This window comes from Canis aureus, chromosome 16 (genome assembly GCF_053574225.1).
Source record: "Canis aureus isolate CA01 chromosome 16, VMU_Caureus_v.1.0, whole genome shotgun sequence".
Lineage (NCBI taxonomy): Eukaryota > Metazoa > Chordata > Mammalia > Carnivora > Canidae > Canis > Canis aureus.
In genome coordinates this window covers 31793619-31810887 of record NC_135626.1, presented here as the reverse complement: position 1 = coordinate 31810887, position 17269 = coordinate 31793619, and the positions used below count along the sequence as shown (strand labels likewise).

At 37.5% G+C, this 17269-nt stretch overlaps 1 long non-coding RNA gene across 1 annotated transcript; it reads right to left on the bottom strand.

Annotated features, from left to right (window-relative positions):
* Window positions 1–457: 457 nt before the first annotated feature.
* On the bottom strand, window positions 458–13786 carry LOC144285311 (uncharacterized). The gene is made up of 3 exons (XR_013353619.1): window positions 13386–13786; window positions 2004–2124; window positions 458–561 (listed from the first exon to the last, which is right to left on the bottom strand). It is a non-coding gene; the product is annotated as an uncharacterized LOC144285311 (long non-coding RNA).
* Window positions 13787–17269: the final 3483 nt, after the last annotated feature.

The window sequence follows — 17269 nt, the reverse complement described above, 5'->3', positions numbered from 1 at the left end:
TAGAGCATGGCACTAATGAGTGCAGGTTACCAGTTGTGTTTGAAATGTGACAATTTTCTTCATCTTACTGCATAGTGTCAAATTGCACTTCTAGCTTATAAGTTACAGACATACAACCTTGGTCACTTAAAATTTTGGATGCAATAGCAAAAATTTATTAATATGTATGTTGAGGGCTAGAAAAAGAAGAAAAATCTCTCAAAAGGCAGCAATGGCATTATGTATTCATTTCAAATTACAAAATCCTTAAAATAATTCAAGAATATAAAATTATGATTTAATCTTCACTTCCTAAACCAAATGTATAATGATCATGTTATAAAAATGAAAAAAAAAAAAAGGATAAATGGCCTGGTAATGTAACAGAAGCAGCAGATCTAAGATATACACAGGGCTGGTTATTTTGATCTAGTTACTGGGCTTTGTGGTTAAAAACAGAATATATACACACCCACCTACCCTTACTCCTTGCCTCTTATATTCCAATATATCTTCTTTCTCCTGATCTCAATGCTGAGCTTCATCCGTTATTTACATTCCACTCTGCACAGGACTTGCCACCTAAAGAAGAGCACCTTACACCAGTGATTTTCTAAGTTGGGCTTAACACTTGCATCACTTCATTAAAACACAATTTGCTGGGCTTATTCCAGAGAATCTGGATCAAGAATTTGTATTTCTAGCAGGTTTCCAGTGGTGCCAACACTGCTGGTCCAGAGCCTATACATTGAATTACTGCCCTATACTTACCTTGCCTCTCCAGGGTTTGGGAAGGCAGACCTGATTTCAAATAATTCTCTCCAAATTACCCTTTAAGATTAATGTTCCTTATGGTGTTTTATAGTATTGGGGTGATGTGGGGGGTTGTAAATTAAGGATAAAATGCAAGATATAAATACTTGAACAAAGTTAACTTTCCTTCTCATTCCTCCTGTCTTTTAAAATTGATTGATTTTCCTCTCAGTACAGCTAATCTCATCTAGGTGATTAAGGAAATGTGATCTAAATTAGACAATTCACACTACCATGTAAATGGCTGACTTGGAGTTATATTAAGTCAATTAAACACAATCACTTGTTAAAAGCAGCTCCTTAAATTAAATAATGTGTCCTTCAATCCTAAGTATTTCAGTCAAGCAGATTATTAGGAGTGGGGGGCCTTCCTGTGATCCATATGATCCCTTTAAACCTCTCAAGTTTGTCTGTAGAAGAATTTTTGTGGGAGGTGGGGGAGGCTTCCCTTTACTACTCCTGATATAGGTAAATCAATAGGAATCAATTTTCAGTAGTGCCTCTAGTGGCAATCGGAACTATTGAGTTAGGCTTTACTCCTTCAGCTCATCCATGGGGACATGGGTGAAGGTGACAATTATTCCAATATACCTTAGGGCATTTTTGCTCCCTCAAAAAACCTGAATTAGTTCTGCTTCATAAGTAAAGGAAGAGCTGCTCTATGACCCAAAAGAAGAGAGGCAGCTGAAGATTTAAAAAAGTAAAAGTGTACATGTAAAAACTGTTAAAATGAATAAGTGAATAGACAAAAATTAATGATTGATGAATAGCAGATGGGCAAACAGGTAAGAAGTTTCTTTTCTGTCAATATGTAGGTGATTTGTTTTAAGAATTAAATATTAAAGAGAAAACATTGAGAACATTTCCTGTTAAGAAAAAAAAAAAAAGACATGGAAACTGAAATCTTGCCCCATAAAGGAAGAGAAAAATAATTAGATAATCTTTATCTACTATTCCAGAAACTGGCTAATACAAATATATTTGTTTCATGTGTTTTACATAAAATGAAATATAAATTACATATCAAACTGAAATTCTCTTTCCTCACTTTTCCAGTCCCTTCTTTCTCTATCTACTGTTATAAAATTACTACATATCCTATTTATTTTTTTATTACATTTATATGCATCCATGGAAAAATATATTATTTTTTTAATGCTTCATACATTCATTTTTAAAAAAAATATCTATTTATTTACTTGCTTACTTACTTGCTTAAGAGAGAGAGCATACATGAGTTGGTGGAGGGGCAGTGGGAGAGAATCTTCATTCAGACTCCCCACCAAACATGTGTGTGGCTCCATCCCAGGACTCATGAGATCCTGACCTGAGCTGAAACCAAGAGTCAGACACTCAACTGACAGAGCCACCTAGGCACCCATGCTTCATATATTTAAAAAATATTTCTGTCCACATTTCTTCAGTACTGATCTCTCCCATGAAAACACATATACAAACTCCATAGAAAATAATAATGAATCTTCTCCAACTTCCCCTTCATTGATTTTTCTTATTTCATTTTTTTAATATTGATGTGTAATTAACATTGAATGTTATGTTTGTTTCAGGTGTATAGCATATTGATTCAACAGTTCTATACATTATTCAACGCTCACAATGATAAGTGGAGTCACCATCTGTCACAATACAAGGTTTTTACAATATTATTGGCTATATTCCCTACAATGTACTTTTCATCTCTGTGACTTATTTATTTTATAACTGGAAATTTGTACATAAAATCACTTTCACATATGCATTTGTCTGATAGAGTTATCTACCTTCTGTGTCTCCAATTTTCAGATTTTTTTTTTATTTTTTTTTATTGGTGTTCAATTTACCAACATACAGAATAACACCCAGTGCCCGTCACCCATTCACTCCCACCCCCCGCCCCCCTCCCCCTCCACCACCCCTAGTTCGTTTCCCAGAGTTAGCAGTCTTTACGTTCTGTCTCCCTTTCTGATATTTCCCACACATTTCTTCTCCCTTCCCTTACTTTCCCTTTCACTATTATTTACATTCCCCAAATGAATGAGAACATATAATGTTTGTCCTTCTCCGACTGACTTACTTCACTCAGCATAATACCCTCCAGTTCCATCCACGTTGAAGCAAATGGTGGGTATTTGTCATTTCTAATAGCTGAGTAATATTCCATTGTATACATAAACCACATCTTCTTTATCCATTCATCTTTCGTTGGACACTGAGGCTCCTTCCACAGTTTGGCTATCATGGCCATTGCTGCTATAAACATCGGGGTGCAGGTGTCCCGGCGTTTCATTGCATTTGTATCTTTGGGGTAAATCCCCAACAGTGCAATTGCTGGGTAGTAGGGCAGGTATATTTTTAACTGTTTGAGGAACCTCCACACAGTTTTCCAGAGTGGCTGCACCAGTTCACATTCCCACCAACAGTGTAAGAGGGTTCCCTTTTCTCCGCATCCCCTCCAACATTTGTTGTTTCCTGCCTTGTTAATTTTCCCCATTCTCACTGGTGTGAGGTGGTATCTCATTGTAGTTTTGATTTGTATTTCCCTGATGGCAAGTGATGCAGAGCATTTTCTCATATGCATGTTGGCCATGTCTATGTCTTCCTCTGTGAGATTTCTGTTCATGTCTTTTGCCCATTTCATGATTGGATTGTTTGTTTCTTTGGTGTTGAGTTTAATAAGTTCTTTATAGATCTTGGAAACTAGCCCTTTATCTGATATGTCATTTGCAAATATCTTCTCCCATTCTGTAGGTTGTCTTTGAGTTTTGTTGACTGTATCCTTTGCTGTGCAAAAGCTTCTTATCTTGATGAAGTCCCAATAGTTCATTTTTGCTTTTGTTTCTTTTGCCTTCGTGGATGTATCTTGCAAGAAGTTACTATGGCCGAGTTCCAAAAGGGTGTTGCCTGTGTTCTTCTCTAGGATTTTGATGGAATCTTGTCTCACATTTAGATCTTTCATCCATTTTGAGTTTATCTTTGTGTATGGTGCAAGAGAGTGGTCTAGTTTCATTCTTCTGCATGTGGATGTCCAATTTTCCCAGCACCATTTATTGAAGAGACTGTCTTTCTTCCAATGGATAGTCTTTCCTCCTTTATCGAATATTAGTTGCCCATAAAGTTCAGGGTCCACTTCTAGATTCTCTATTCTGTTCCACTGATCTATGTGTCTGTTTTTGTGCCAGTACCACACTGTCTTGATGACCACAGCTTTGTAGTACAACCTGAAATCTGGCATTGTGATGCCCCCAGATAGGGTTTTCTTTTTTAAAATTCCCCTGGCTATTCGGGGTCTTTTCTGATTCCACACAAATCTTAAAATAATTTGTTCTAACTCTCTGAAGAAAGTCCATGGTATTTTGATAGGGATTGCATTAAACGTGTATATTGCCCTGGGTAACATTGACATTTTCACAATATTAATTCTGCCAATCCATGAGCATGGAATATTTTTCCATCTCTTTGTGTCTTCCTCAATTTCTTTCAGAAGTGTTCTATACTTTTGAGGGTATAGATCCTTTACATCTTTGGTGAGGTTTATTCCTAGGTATCTTATGCTTTTGGGTGCAATTGTAAATGGGATTGACTCTTTAATTTCTCTTTCTTCAGTCTCATTGTTAGTGTATAGAAATGCCACTGACTTCTGGGCATTGATTTTGTATCCTGCCACGCTACCGAATTGCTGTATGAGTTCTAGCAATCTTGGGGTGGAGACTTTTGGGTTTTCTACGTAGAGTATCATGTCATCGGCGAAGAGGGAGAGTTTGACTTCTTCTTTGCCAATTTGAATGCCTTTAATGTCTTTTTGTTGTCTGATTGCTGAGGCTAGGACTTCCAGTACTATGTTGAATAGCAGTGGTGAGAGTGGACATCCCTGTCTTGTTCCTGATCTTAGGGGAAAGGCTCCCAGTGCTTCCCCATTGAGAATGATATTTGCTGTGGGCTTTTCATAGATGGCTTTTAAGATGTTGAGGAATGTTCCCTCTATCCCTACACTCTGAAGAGTTTTGATCAGGAATGGATGCTGTATTTTGTCAAATGCTTTCTCTGCATCCAATGAGAGGATCATATGGTTCTTGGTTTTTCTCTTGCTGATATGATGAATCACATTGATTGTTTTACGGGTGTTGAACCAGCCTTGTGTCCCAGGGATAAATCCTACTTGGTCATGGTGAATAATTTTCTTAATGTACTGTTGGATCCTATTGGCCAGTATCTTGTTGAGAATTTTTGCATCCATGTTCATCAGGGATATTGGTCTGTAATTCTCCTTTTTGGTGGGGTCTTTGTCTGACTTTGGAATTAAGGTGATGCTGGCTTCATAGAACGAATTTGGAAGTACTCCATCTCTTTCTATCTTTCCAAACAGCTTTAGGAGAATAGGTATGATTTCTTCTTTAAACGTTTGATAAAATTCCCCTGGGAATCCATCTGGCCCTGGACTCTTGTGTCTTGGGAGGTTTTTGATGACTGCTTCAATTTCCTCCCTGGTTATTGGCCTGTTCAGGTTTTCTATTTCTTCCTGTTCCAGTTTTGGTAGTTTGTGGCTTTCCAGGAATGCGTCCATTTCTTCTAGATTGCCTAATTTATTGGCGTATAGCTGTTCATAATATGTTTTTAAAATCGTTTGTATTCCCTTGGTGCTGGTAGAGATCTCTCCTTTCTCATTCATGATTTTATTAATTTGAGTCTTCTCTCTCTTCTTTTTAATAAGGCTGGCTAATGGTTTATCTATCTTATTAATTCTTTCAAAGAACCAACTCCTGGTTCTGTTGATCTGTTCCACAGTTCTTCTGGTCTCGATTTCGTTGAGTTCTGCTCGAATCTTTATTAACTCCCTTCTTCTCTTGGGTGTAGGATCTATTTGCTGTTTTTTCTCTAGCTCCTTTATGTGTAAGGTTAGCTTTTGTATTTGAGTTCTTTCCAGTTTTTGAATGGATGCTTGTATTGCGATGTATTTCCCCCTTAGGACTGCTTTTGCTGCATCCCAAAGATTTTGAACGGTTGTATCTTCATTCTCATTAGTTTCCATGAATCTTTTTAATTCTTCCTTAATTTCCTGGTTGACCCTTTTATCTTTTAGCAGGATGGTCCTTAACCTCCACGTGTTTGAGGTCCTTCCAAACTTCTTGTTGTGATTTAGTTCTAATTTCAAGGCATTATGGTCCGAGAATGTGCAGGGGACAATCCCAATCTTTTGGTATCGGTTCAGACCCAATTTGTGACCCAATATGTGGTCTATTCTGGAGAAAGTTCCATGTGCGCTTGAGAAGAATGTGTATTCAGTTGAGTTTGGATGTAAAGTTCTGTAGATATCTGTGAAATCCATCTGGTCCAGTGTATCATTTAAAGGTCTCGTTTCTTTGGAGATGTTTTGCTTAGAAGACCTATCGAGTATAGAAAGAGCTAGATTGAAGTCACCAAGTATAAGTGTATTATTATCTAAGTATTTCTTCACTTTGGTTAATAATTGATTTATATATTTGGCAGCTCCCACATTCAGAGCATATATATTGAGGATTGTTAAGTCCTCTTGTTGAATAGATCCTTTAAGTATGATATAGTGTCCCACTTCATCTCTCACTACAGTCTTTGGGGTAAATTTTAGTTTATCTGATATAAGGATGGCTACCCCTGCTTTCTTTTGAGGACCATTCGAATGGTAAATGGTTCTCCAACCTTTTATTTTCAGGCTGTAGGTGTCCTTCTGTCTAAAATGAGTCTCTTGTAGACAGCAAATAGATGGGTCCTGCTTTTTTATCCAGTCTGAAACCCTGCGCCTTTTGATGGGGTCATTAAGCCCGTTCACATTCAGAGTTACTATTGAGAGATATGAGTTTAGTGTCATCATGATATCTATTCAGTCCTTGTTTTTGTGGACTGTTCCACTGAACTTCTTCTTAAAGGGGAATTTTAAGAGTCCCCCTTAAAATTTCTTGCAGATCTGGTTTGGAGGTCACATATTCTTTTAGTTGCTGCCTGTCTTGGAAGCTCTTTATCTCTCCTTCCATTTTGAATGAGAGCCTTGCTGGATAAAGTATTCTTGGTTGCATGTTCTTCTCATTTAGGACCCTGAATATATCTTGCCAGCCCTTTCTGGCCTGCCAGGTCTCTGTGGAGAGGTCTGCTGTTACCCTAATACTCCTCCCCATAAAAGTCAGGGATTTCTTGTCTCTTGCTGCTTTAAGGATCTTCTCTTTATCTTTGGAATTTGCAAGCTTCACAATTAAATGTCGAGGTGTTGAACGGTTTTTATTGATTTTAGGGGGGGATCTCTCTATTTCCTGGATCTGAATGCCTGTTTCCCTTCCCAGATTAGGAAAGTTTTCAGCTAGAATTTGTTCAAATACATATTCTGGCCCTCTGTCCCTTTCGGCGCCCTCGGGAACCCCAATTAAACGTAGGTTTTTCTTTCTCAGGCTGTCGTTTATTTCCCTTAATCTATCTTCATGGTCTTTTAATTGTTTGTCTCTTTTTTCCTCAGTTTCCCTCTTTGCTATCAACTTGTCTTCTATGTCACTCACTCGTTCTTCCACCTCGTTAACCCTCGTCGTTAGGACTTCTAGTTTGGATTGCATCTCATTCAATTGATTTTTAATTTCTGCCTGATTAGCTCTAAATTCTGCAGTCATGAAGTCTCTTGAGTCCTTTATACTTTTTTCTAGAGCCACCAGTAGCTGTATAATAGTGCTTCTGAATTGGCTTTCTGACATTGAATTGTAATCCAGATTTTGTAACTCTGTGGGAGAGAGGACTGTTTCTGATTCTTTCTTTTGAGGTGAGGTTTTCCTTCTAGTCATTTTGCTCAGTGCAGAGTGGCCAAAAGCAAGTTGTATTGGGAAAAAGAGAAAAGGAGAGGAGAGAAAGAAGGAAAGAAAAGAGAAAGAGGAAAAAAAGGGGAAGAAAAAAACGAAAAGAAAAAAAAAAGAGAGAAGAAAAAGAGAAAGAAAAAGAAAGGAGAAAAAAAAGGGGGTGGGGGAAGGAAACAAATCAGAAAGCAAAACAAAACAAAACAAAACAAAACAAAACAAAACAAAACAAAAAAAAAAAGAAGAACCACCGGGGAGTATCTTCTGATTCTTTGTTCTTTAAGTCCCTTGGCTTCCCCTGGAAGTTGTCAGTCAGTCTAGCTGGTCTTCTGGGGGAGGGGCCTGCTGTGCTGATTTTCAGGTGTTAGCAGTTGGGGGAGCTGCTGTGCCCCTGCCTGGTGCAGGGCTCGGTGGGGGTTGTTTACCCCGTGAGGCCCCAGGAGCAACAGCCCTAGTGGCGGGGCCAGCTCTGGAAACCTGGATTCAGCCCCCGCAGGAACTCCGGAGCTCTCAGTCTGCAGGGCCTGGAGGCTCCGGGCGGGGCCGCTGATCTGCTCAGCTGGGGCAGGAGCGTCCTCGCTGTCCTGGGCCCTCCCGGCCTCTGCCTGTCCCTGGGGAGGCGGGATCCTGGGCTGTGTCCCGGCGCCCTGTGCTCCGGAGCCTGCGCTGTTGGATTCGCGCTCCCGGGCGGCGCAGCCCCCTCCGCGGAGCCGCCGCCCGAGCCCCTCCGAGCTGCTCCTGGAACCGCGCAGGCCCCTCTGCACGGAGCGTCTTCCTCCGCCCGAGCCCCTCCGAGCTGCTCCCGGGGCCGCGCAGCCCCCTCCGCGGAGCCGCCGCCCGAGCCCCCCGAGCTGCTCCGGGTCCCGCCGTGCGCGCTGCAGCCCTTAGGGAGCTCGGGGCACTCTCCCGGGGCGCAGGTGTCTGTTACTGTTCCAGGGAACCCGAGGGCATCCCCGCCCTCCTGGGTCCTGCTCCAACTCCCTGCGAGCCCCTTTCCCCCGGGAAGGTCGGTGCAGCTCCTGCGTCTCCGGGACGGGGCTCTCCTGTCCTGGGGACACTCGCCCCGGCCTCAGCCCGGCTTCTCGCGGGGCCCCTCCCCCTTGGAGGCCTTTGTTTCTTTATTTCTTTTTCCCCGTCTTCCTACCTTGATAGATGCGCGAACTCTTCTCACTGTAGCATTCCAGCTGGTCTCTCTTTAAATCTCAGGCCGAATTGATAGATTTTCAGGATAATTTGAAGGTTTTCTAGGTAGTTTGGTGGAGACAGGTGATTTGGAGACCCTACTCTTCTGCCATCTTGCTCCTCCGCCAATTTTCAGATTATGAAGACTTAGGTGTAAAATAACATTTCTGGTCCTCATTTTTATTTATTGTACTTTCTATTTGAAGGAAAAAGCTGGGGCACATTTAGGGCAAGCAGGCTATACTTGAATCTTCTTTGCTTTTCTGGATATTTAGATAGTGGTAAACACACTAGCAAATGACTTTCTGTAGAAAGTTTACTGTCAGTTGAAAAGAATAAAAGGGTGTAAATTTCACCCCACCCCATCTTTAGACCTCAAACTGTTGACTATACCCAAGATGCACTATGATAAAACTAGGTCAGTTATCTAAGGAAATGATTATGAAAAACCGTTCCTCATTTATGTGCATGACTTATTCTAAGCCCCATACAATTATTCTTGAATTGGAATGCAGAATCGGAGGGACGCTGAATTTGAACTAAATATCATGGAAACAAGATGCTTGGTCTAATGATTTTTTCTTTTCTGTAGCAGTGTTTTATTTTGGGGAACCAAAAATATGGATTTGTCATTTCAAAAGTGTATGTCACAAAATATTGGAGTATTTTCTTCCTAAATTTCTAAAACCATGGAGTTGACATTAGTTTCCCTTTTTGTAGAACACATTCCTAGGGGAATATATAATATATTCTTTAGGTGGGAATAAAATTTAAATAATTGGAATTTTTCCCCCAAGTATTTAAGTTTACAAGGAGCATATTCCTGTTCATTTGGATTTGGTATTTTGGGAATGTTAAATCATTATTCCCACTTGAGAACTTTTATTCATGTGGAAAGAAATATGAATTGGGAGATTCAAGGACTAGGTGCTGTTTCTAAGTTTCTCACTGATTATCTCTATGATAATAAAAAATATAATTATTATTTTGATAATTTAAAAATGTTATTAATATTATTTTATTGTAATGTATCCCTTGTGTTAAATATAATTTTATAAGTAATATTTTCTATGTGATAGCTAGAGCAAGATACCTAACAAGCTTGGGCTTCAGTCTCTTTGATAAAAGGGCTTACATTGGACACACTGAATAATCTCTCAGATACCTCTGGTACTACCAATCTTTCATTCTAATCCTTAACTTCATCTTTCTCTGATCCCCATTTGGTGAGTAAAATCAAATGACCTAACTTGAAGTAATATAAAACATAAATTTTGCTTATTGAGTAATAATAATAATAATAACAACAACAACAACAACAACAATGGCTCCTATGTATTAAATGCCCATCGTGTGCCTTGCAATGTTATAGCTAATCCTCATGGGCAGCACTGAAATGCAGTTGTAATCAGACCTATTTTACAGATTTTTAAAAATCAGAGCAGTATGGGTAGGAGCAAAAGATGAATAAATAGAGCACAGAAAATTTGGGGGGCAGAAAACATACTCTGTATGATACTACAATAATGGATACTTGTCATTGTACATTTGTCTAAACCCATAGAATGTACAACACCCAGAGGCAACCCTAATATAAACTATAGACTTTGAGCAAGATGGAGATGATATGTTAATGTAGGTTCATCATTTATACATACATACTACTTCAGTGAGTGATGTTGATAATGGGGAAGTCTATGCATGTGTTGGGCCAGAGGGCATGTGGAGAATCTCTGTTCCTTCCTCTCCTGCTGTGAATCTAAACAGTATATCGCACACACACACACACACACACACACACACACACACACACCATGCCAGACCTGGCATTTTACAAAGACTAGTTAGATGAAAGTATCAGGAACAAAAAACAGAGAATTTTTCTTGGTGTGGATTAAGAAGATAGAGTTTAAGAATTCCAAGTGTGCAATAATATGCACAAGAACACAAAGAACATTGGTGTATTACTCTTTTAGTGTCATATAATTTAGGTGATCTGGACATTTTCACAATCTCATTTATCCAGATATTACTGAAATTTAATTTTTATTCTTACATACATAACCCATGACAGTTATATCTTTGAAATTTCTGAAATGTGGGGAAAGTTGGTGAAATCATCAAATGGCTGAACAGTTCTGTAAAAATTCTTCCCTGAAAACACATTTTTAGGACAAAGGTCATATTTTCCTCATTTTACTTTATTAACAAAGATCAAATTGTAGATGGGGTTTAACTCATCTGACCAGGTCTACATGTTCCCTCTAGTTTTTCAATGTAGACTATAAATTGAAAAATACCAAGACATTCTTAATACAAAAACAAATCAGAAACTAAGAATTTAATTAAATTTACTAACTTCTTTAGAAGTTTTCATACTCATCAAATGAGACTTAGAATTTTAAGTCTCATTTGTTAGTATATAACAACATTCTATGAAGCTTTTCTGCTGAATAATGATAGCACAAATTCTTTGATACTCCACTCACTGAAAGATTAAATTTAATTCTCCAGCCAGTGGATTTTGGGTGGCTTTTAAAACTTGCTTGATATTGCACTGCTGAGGATTTACCTCAAAGATACAGATGTAATGAAACGCCAGGACACCTGCACCCCGATGTTTATAGCAGCAATGTCCGCAATAGCCAAACTGTGGAAGGAGCCTCAGTGTCCACCGAAAGATGAATGGATAAAGAAGATGTGGTCTATGTACACAATGGAATATTACTCAGCCATTAGAAATGACAAATACCCACCATTTGCTTCAACGTGGATGGAACTGGAGGGTATTATACTGAGTGAAATAAGTCAATCGGAGAAGGACAAACATTATATGGTCATTCATTTGGGGAATATAAAAAATAGTGAAAGGGAGTAAAGGGGAAAGGAGAAAAAAATGAGTGGGAAATATCAGAAAGGGAGACAGAACATGAGAGACTCCTAACTCTGGGAAACAAACTAGGGGTGGTGGAAGGGGAGGTGGGCGGGGGGTGGGGGTGACTGGGTGACGGGCACTGAGGGGGGCACTTGATGGGATGAGCACTGGATGTTATTCTATATGTTGGCAAATTGAACACCAATAAAAAATAAATTTAAAAAGAATAATAAAACTTGCTTGATAAATGGAATGTGATAAAAAGGATGTTCCTGGAGCACTGAACTTTAGTCACATGAATCCATTTTGCCTGGGCCACTTGGAACATCTGCTCTTGTAGTCTTAAGCTATCATGTAAGAGGCATAATTCCTCTGAGGTTTCCAGCTAGAGAGATCATACAGAGAGAGGAGGGAGAGAGATACCATCCAGTACCCAGCTGTATCTCTAGACATCCCAGAGCAGAGACAAGTCTTCCTTACTGTTCATAACCTGTCTAAATTCCTGACTCATAAAGCTCTGTGAAATAAAATCGTTGTTATTTCAAGCTAAAGAAACAAAGGAAGCTCATATTGGTTATTAATCTCCTCAAAGTCATACAAATAATAAAGTGAATAACGAGCATTGGTGTATGGCCACATCTTTGATCACTCATGCCTGTTTTTTTCCCAGTATCCTGCCATTCTTCATATATAGCCCCCATGCTTATACAATATATTATATTTGCTTATAGACTTTTGATTCTCATTCTTAAAACAAGCAATTACTGAACTGCCACCATTGCTCCTTAGATTTGATAAGCAGCAGTCTTCTGAGCTCTCATCAGAAATGCAACTTGTATCTGGAGGCTAGTAGAATTAAAAGCACCAGTCAAGAAGCTGAAAACTGTTAGATAATCTTCCTCATGCTTCAAATACTCTTCAGTTATGTAGTGGAAAGAAACTCTCAATAAGGGGCTTTAAAAAATACTAAAGAGGCAATATGAAATATAAGAAATTTTCTAAATCTGACTGAGATGAATGGAAGTAAAACTCATCAATGCATATCAAAAGGAGGGAAAGGGAATTATCTTATATATTGTTTAATATAATAATAATAACATATTTGCCCAGAACTTTACAGTTTATAAGTTCATCAAAACTGTAGATAGCATTTTGATCTGTTAATAGTTAGAAAATAAAACTAGCAATAAAGGGGAAAAAAAGGTCATTTTAAAATTATTTTAGGTGGGTGGTTCTATCAAGTTCTTTCAAGTTTTCAATATAAATTCATAAGGAGAGTTATTGACCTTTTATCTCCAAGTATCAAATAAATCATAATGGATTGTTAGTTAATTAACTTATGTTTTCTTTAAGATTTAATTATTTATTTGTTTATCCATTTTAGAGAGTGTGTGTGCAAGCAGGGAGAGGGGCAGAGAAAGAGGAAGAGAATCTCAAGCAGACTCCTTGCCAAATGCAGAGCCCAACATGGGGCTTGATCCCATGACCCTGAGAACATGACCTCAGGTGAAATCAAGAGGCAGATGCTTAACCAACTGAGCCACCCAGGCACCCCAACTGTAGGGGGTATGTTGCTCCTCTTTCTCAAAAAGTCAAAAATTAAATAAGAGGAAAAGAAAGTGTAAGGATACAATGTAAGAACCCCCCTGAGCTTCCTTCTTCTTGAAGATTATACTCATACACAAAGTATAAAGAATGAATACAAATGTCTATAAAGTCTGGGAATGATTTACCTTCCTGATGAGAAGGAAAATGTGAGAAGAAAATGTTCTTTTTCTACTTCAGCTGTTGGAGAATTTTCTATTTAGAACTATGGTCGTGAGAAGTCCTGAGGACAAAGCTAACTCCAAACATGATGGAGCAAAAAGAAAGCACATGATAACATCATTTGGTTTCTGAACTAATTAACTCTGGAACCACCTGCCTGTGGACTTCTTGATATGGGGACAGTAGGTCCATCATCATCTCAGTCATTTTTAGCCAGTTTTTCTGGAACTTGTGTGAAAAAACATCACTATGGTTAAAGTATATTTTAGAAAAATATAGAAAATACAGAAAGGTCTTTACTGAATACCTGAGTTTGTATAAACTGAGATCTATACCTGCTATATTTAATATATTCTATCTAGTTCAGATATCTAGATGGAGATATTTCTAGAAGCAGTTATGGCCCATCTTCTTTACAAGTGTACAATACAAAACTGCTGGCTACAATTACCTCATAATGCTCAACAATGGCTTTTCTGCTCTGTGTTCTTCTTACCTTTGCCTCCAGTTCCTGAAAATAGAGGCAGGCACTCCTTTTAGGAGGAAAGGGACACGTTATTATATATTAGGAGGAAAGGCTGAGGACTATCTCAAAATATCTTCCAAAACTAGGTATTACAAGAAGGAGAGAGAGAGACAGAAACAGACAGAGAGGAAGAGAAGAAGCAGGAGTTACCTAATGCTTATATTATGTGCCTGTTGTTAAATATCCCACCAGGACCTTATCAACTGGGCTGTTATATTTTAACTATCCCATTATCCCATTGTCTAATAATAAAAGGAGGCAGAAGACTGTGGCCCTGTATTTGAGAAACTTGCAAACATTCCTCTTCAATTTGGCAACTAATGATTTGTTATTTACAGTCTATACAATAAATGTTTGTAAAGTAATTGGGCCATCTATCAGCCTGAACTAAGTGAAGGTACACATTTTTTAAATTTAAATTTATGGATAAAGGCAGAATGCTAATTAAAGTTGGCTATTTATGGGAAAACATTTTGAAAGATCTAAATAGCAAATCAATTGAATTAATACCTTGTATTTCTTTCTTTGATGTTTAGCACTGAAACTTCACTAAGCAAAATTAGTTTCATTATTTTGTCTTCTGCTGAAGTGGACAAATTCACTTGGTCATGATAAACATGTATGAGAATATAATTTATAAATCTCAGTTATTAATTATTCTTTAATACTGAGCATAAATTCATCTGAACATGTGAGAAATAAAGTGAGATAAATAGGATTGTGAACAGATGTTCTCATTACAGGAAGATATGTTGCCTTTTCATGATAATTAATGGAATAATAAGAGTAAAATAAAAACTCACAAATTGTTATGTCTGATTTAAACTCAGAGATTACTCTCAGATTACATCTCTTTTGGTTAGAAAGCATAATATCAAGCTCCTTGAAGTCAGGAAACAGATAATATTTAACTTAATTGCTCATAATATCTAACCCATGTCTTGCAATGTAAGGCAAAATATAAGTACAGTCTTTATGAGTTTAATTGGATCTAGAATTACATAAGTATTCAAGAGTTTACTTGGTTCTATAATCAGTTTATTAATTACCCAGTAAACATCTTGAGATGAGGCTATAGAAGAAGAGTATTCCATTAAATCCACATATATATATATATATATTGTGATTTTCAGAGTTTCTCCAAATAATTGCTTTGTTTAAAATATATGGATCACAAACAATAGATTATGTGGTTTCCTTTGTCCAGAATCATCTTTTAAGCCTCATATTACATGGCATTTATGCAAAAATCTCTGATCTCTCAAATGAGGTTAGATTCTTTTATAAAATACTACCAATATCATATACATACTTTGAATAAATACAAATCTTAATTACACTTGGGTACTGATTCATATAATTTGTTTCCTTCAGTGGACTATAAGTATTCTGAGAGCTCGGACTACAGCTTTCTTGTTTATGGCTCTATCCTCAGTGCAAACACAGCACTGTGCATTTGATAAGAACTAAAACAACATTTTTTGAGGGGCACCTGGGTGGCTCAGTTGGTTAAGTGACAGACTCTTAATTTCAGCTCAGGTCATGATCTCAGGGTTGGGAGATTGAGCCCCACATCAGGCTCATGGAGCCTGCTGAAGATTCTTTCTCTCCTTCTACCCCTCCCTGCTCCTGCTCTCTCTCTCTCTTTCTCTTCCTAAAATAAATATATCTTTAAATAATCAGTATTTGTTGAACAAATGAATACAGAGAATACACTTTCTTTTTTTTTTTTTTAAGATTTTATTTATTCATGAGAGACACAGAGAGAGAGAGGCAGAGGGAGAAGCAGGCTTCCCGAGCAGAGCCCAATGTAAGACTCGATCCCAGGACTCCTGGATCATGCCCCGAGCCAAGGCAGATGCTCAACCACTGAGCCACCTAAGTGCCCCTGAAATAAACTTTGTTATATAAAGCAGTGAGGAGTTATTTTTTGTGATTATCACATATTTTATGAATAATGCCAAGGAAAATATTCAAAATGTAACAACCGAAAGAGTAAAATCAAACGTATATATTCTCTTTTTTGTAAAAACATAAATACAAGCATAAAAAGATAAAGTACTTGAAGATGTTAGCTCTGTATCGTAGGATTATAATTTTCCTCTTCTCACCTTAAAATTACTTATACTTTTTTCTATTTTAAATATAATTTTTGTATTTATTAGATAACATGTATATAACACTTTACAAACCTTGATAGTATTCACAACTTTTATGGAGAAGAAACAGAAGTCCAGAGATAACACTTCGACTTATCTCACGTATGTATTTACCTATTTTTTCTAAATTGCATACTAATACTGCTCATTCATTACTTCAAGTTATAGACACTGTTACTGAATTATTCCTGTGTGTGGAAACAACATAGTTTCTTCTTCCAAAAAGAAAAATACAAAACCCAAAATGTGATGCTCTTTTTAAGAAGCAAATCAGCTCCAGTGCCAAGCTTTAAATATCCCATTTGGTATTGACAAGAAAATTAAATTTATGACCTGTGAGCTAAGAAGCCACCAACTGAAAGTATTAAAAAAGGCATGAATAAATTGAACTTATGAAATACGTTAAATTTCACTATTTTCATTTCCTCTGAATAAGAGACATGATTATCATATTAGTTATATATTATATTAGTTACATATGATGTGTATACTATATTAGTTATATATATTAGGTACTATTTTACATATACACAGAGAGAGAGACAGAGAGAGGGAGGGAGATAAAAAATAGTTATCAAATTGTTTTATTTCAAATCCTGTCATTACTCTTCTAAAATATAAACATCTAAGTTTATATGGAGGCCAAAGTTAATGAAAAGTGTTTTAGAAAATTGAGCAAAGTCAAAAAGTGTGAGTAGAGTAGGAGAAAACAATAGTTCACAAATTGCATTTACAGTTCATCAGCTATTATGGAAAATAAACATAAAATGAAATCACTGTTTTTATTTCTCCTTTTCCCATATTTAGTCATTTCTCCCCTATTCCCTACAAAAGTATCAGTATTGGTTTTTAAATACATTACCTTATTTTTTCTTATTACTTTACGTGGTATCTATCACTAATTCTTTCCCTAAACACTCCAAATAGAACTTTAAGATAGGGGGATCCCTGGGTGGCTCAGCAGCTTAGCGCCTGCCTTTGGCCCAGGGCGTGATCCTGGAGTCCCAGGATTGAGTCCCACGTCGGGCTCCTGGCATGGAGCCTGCTTCTCCCTCCTCCTGTGTCTCTGCCTCTCTCTCTATGTTTATCATAAATAAATAAATAAATCTTTTAAAAAAAAGAACTTTAAGATATCTCTAAGTACAATCAAATATATCAGGTAATT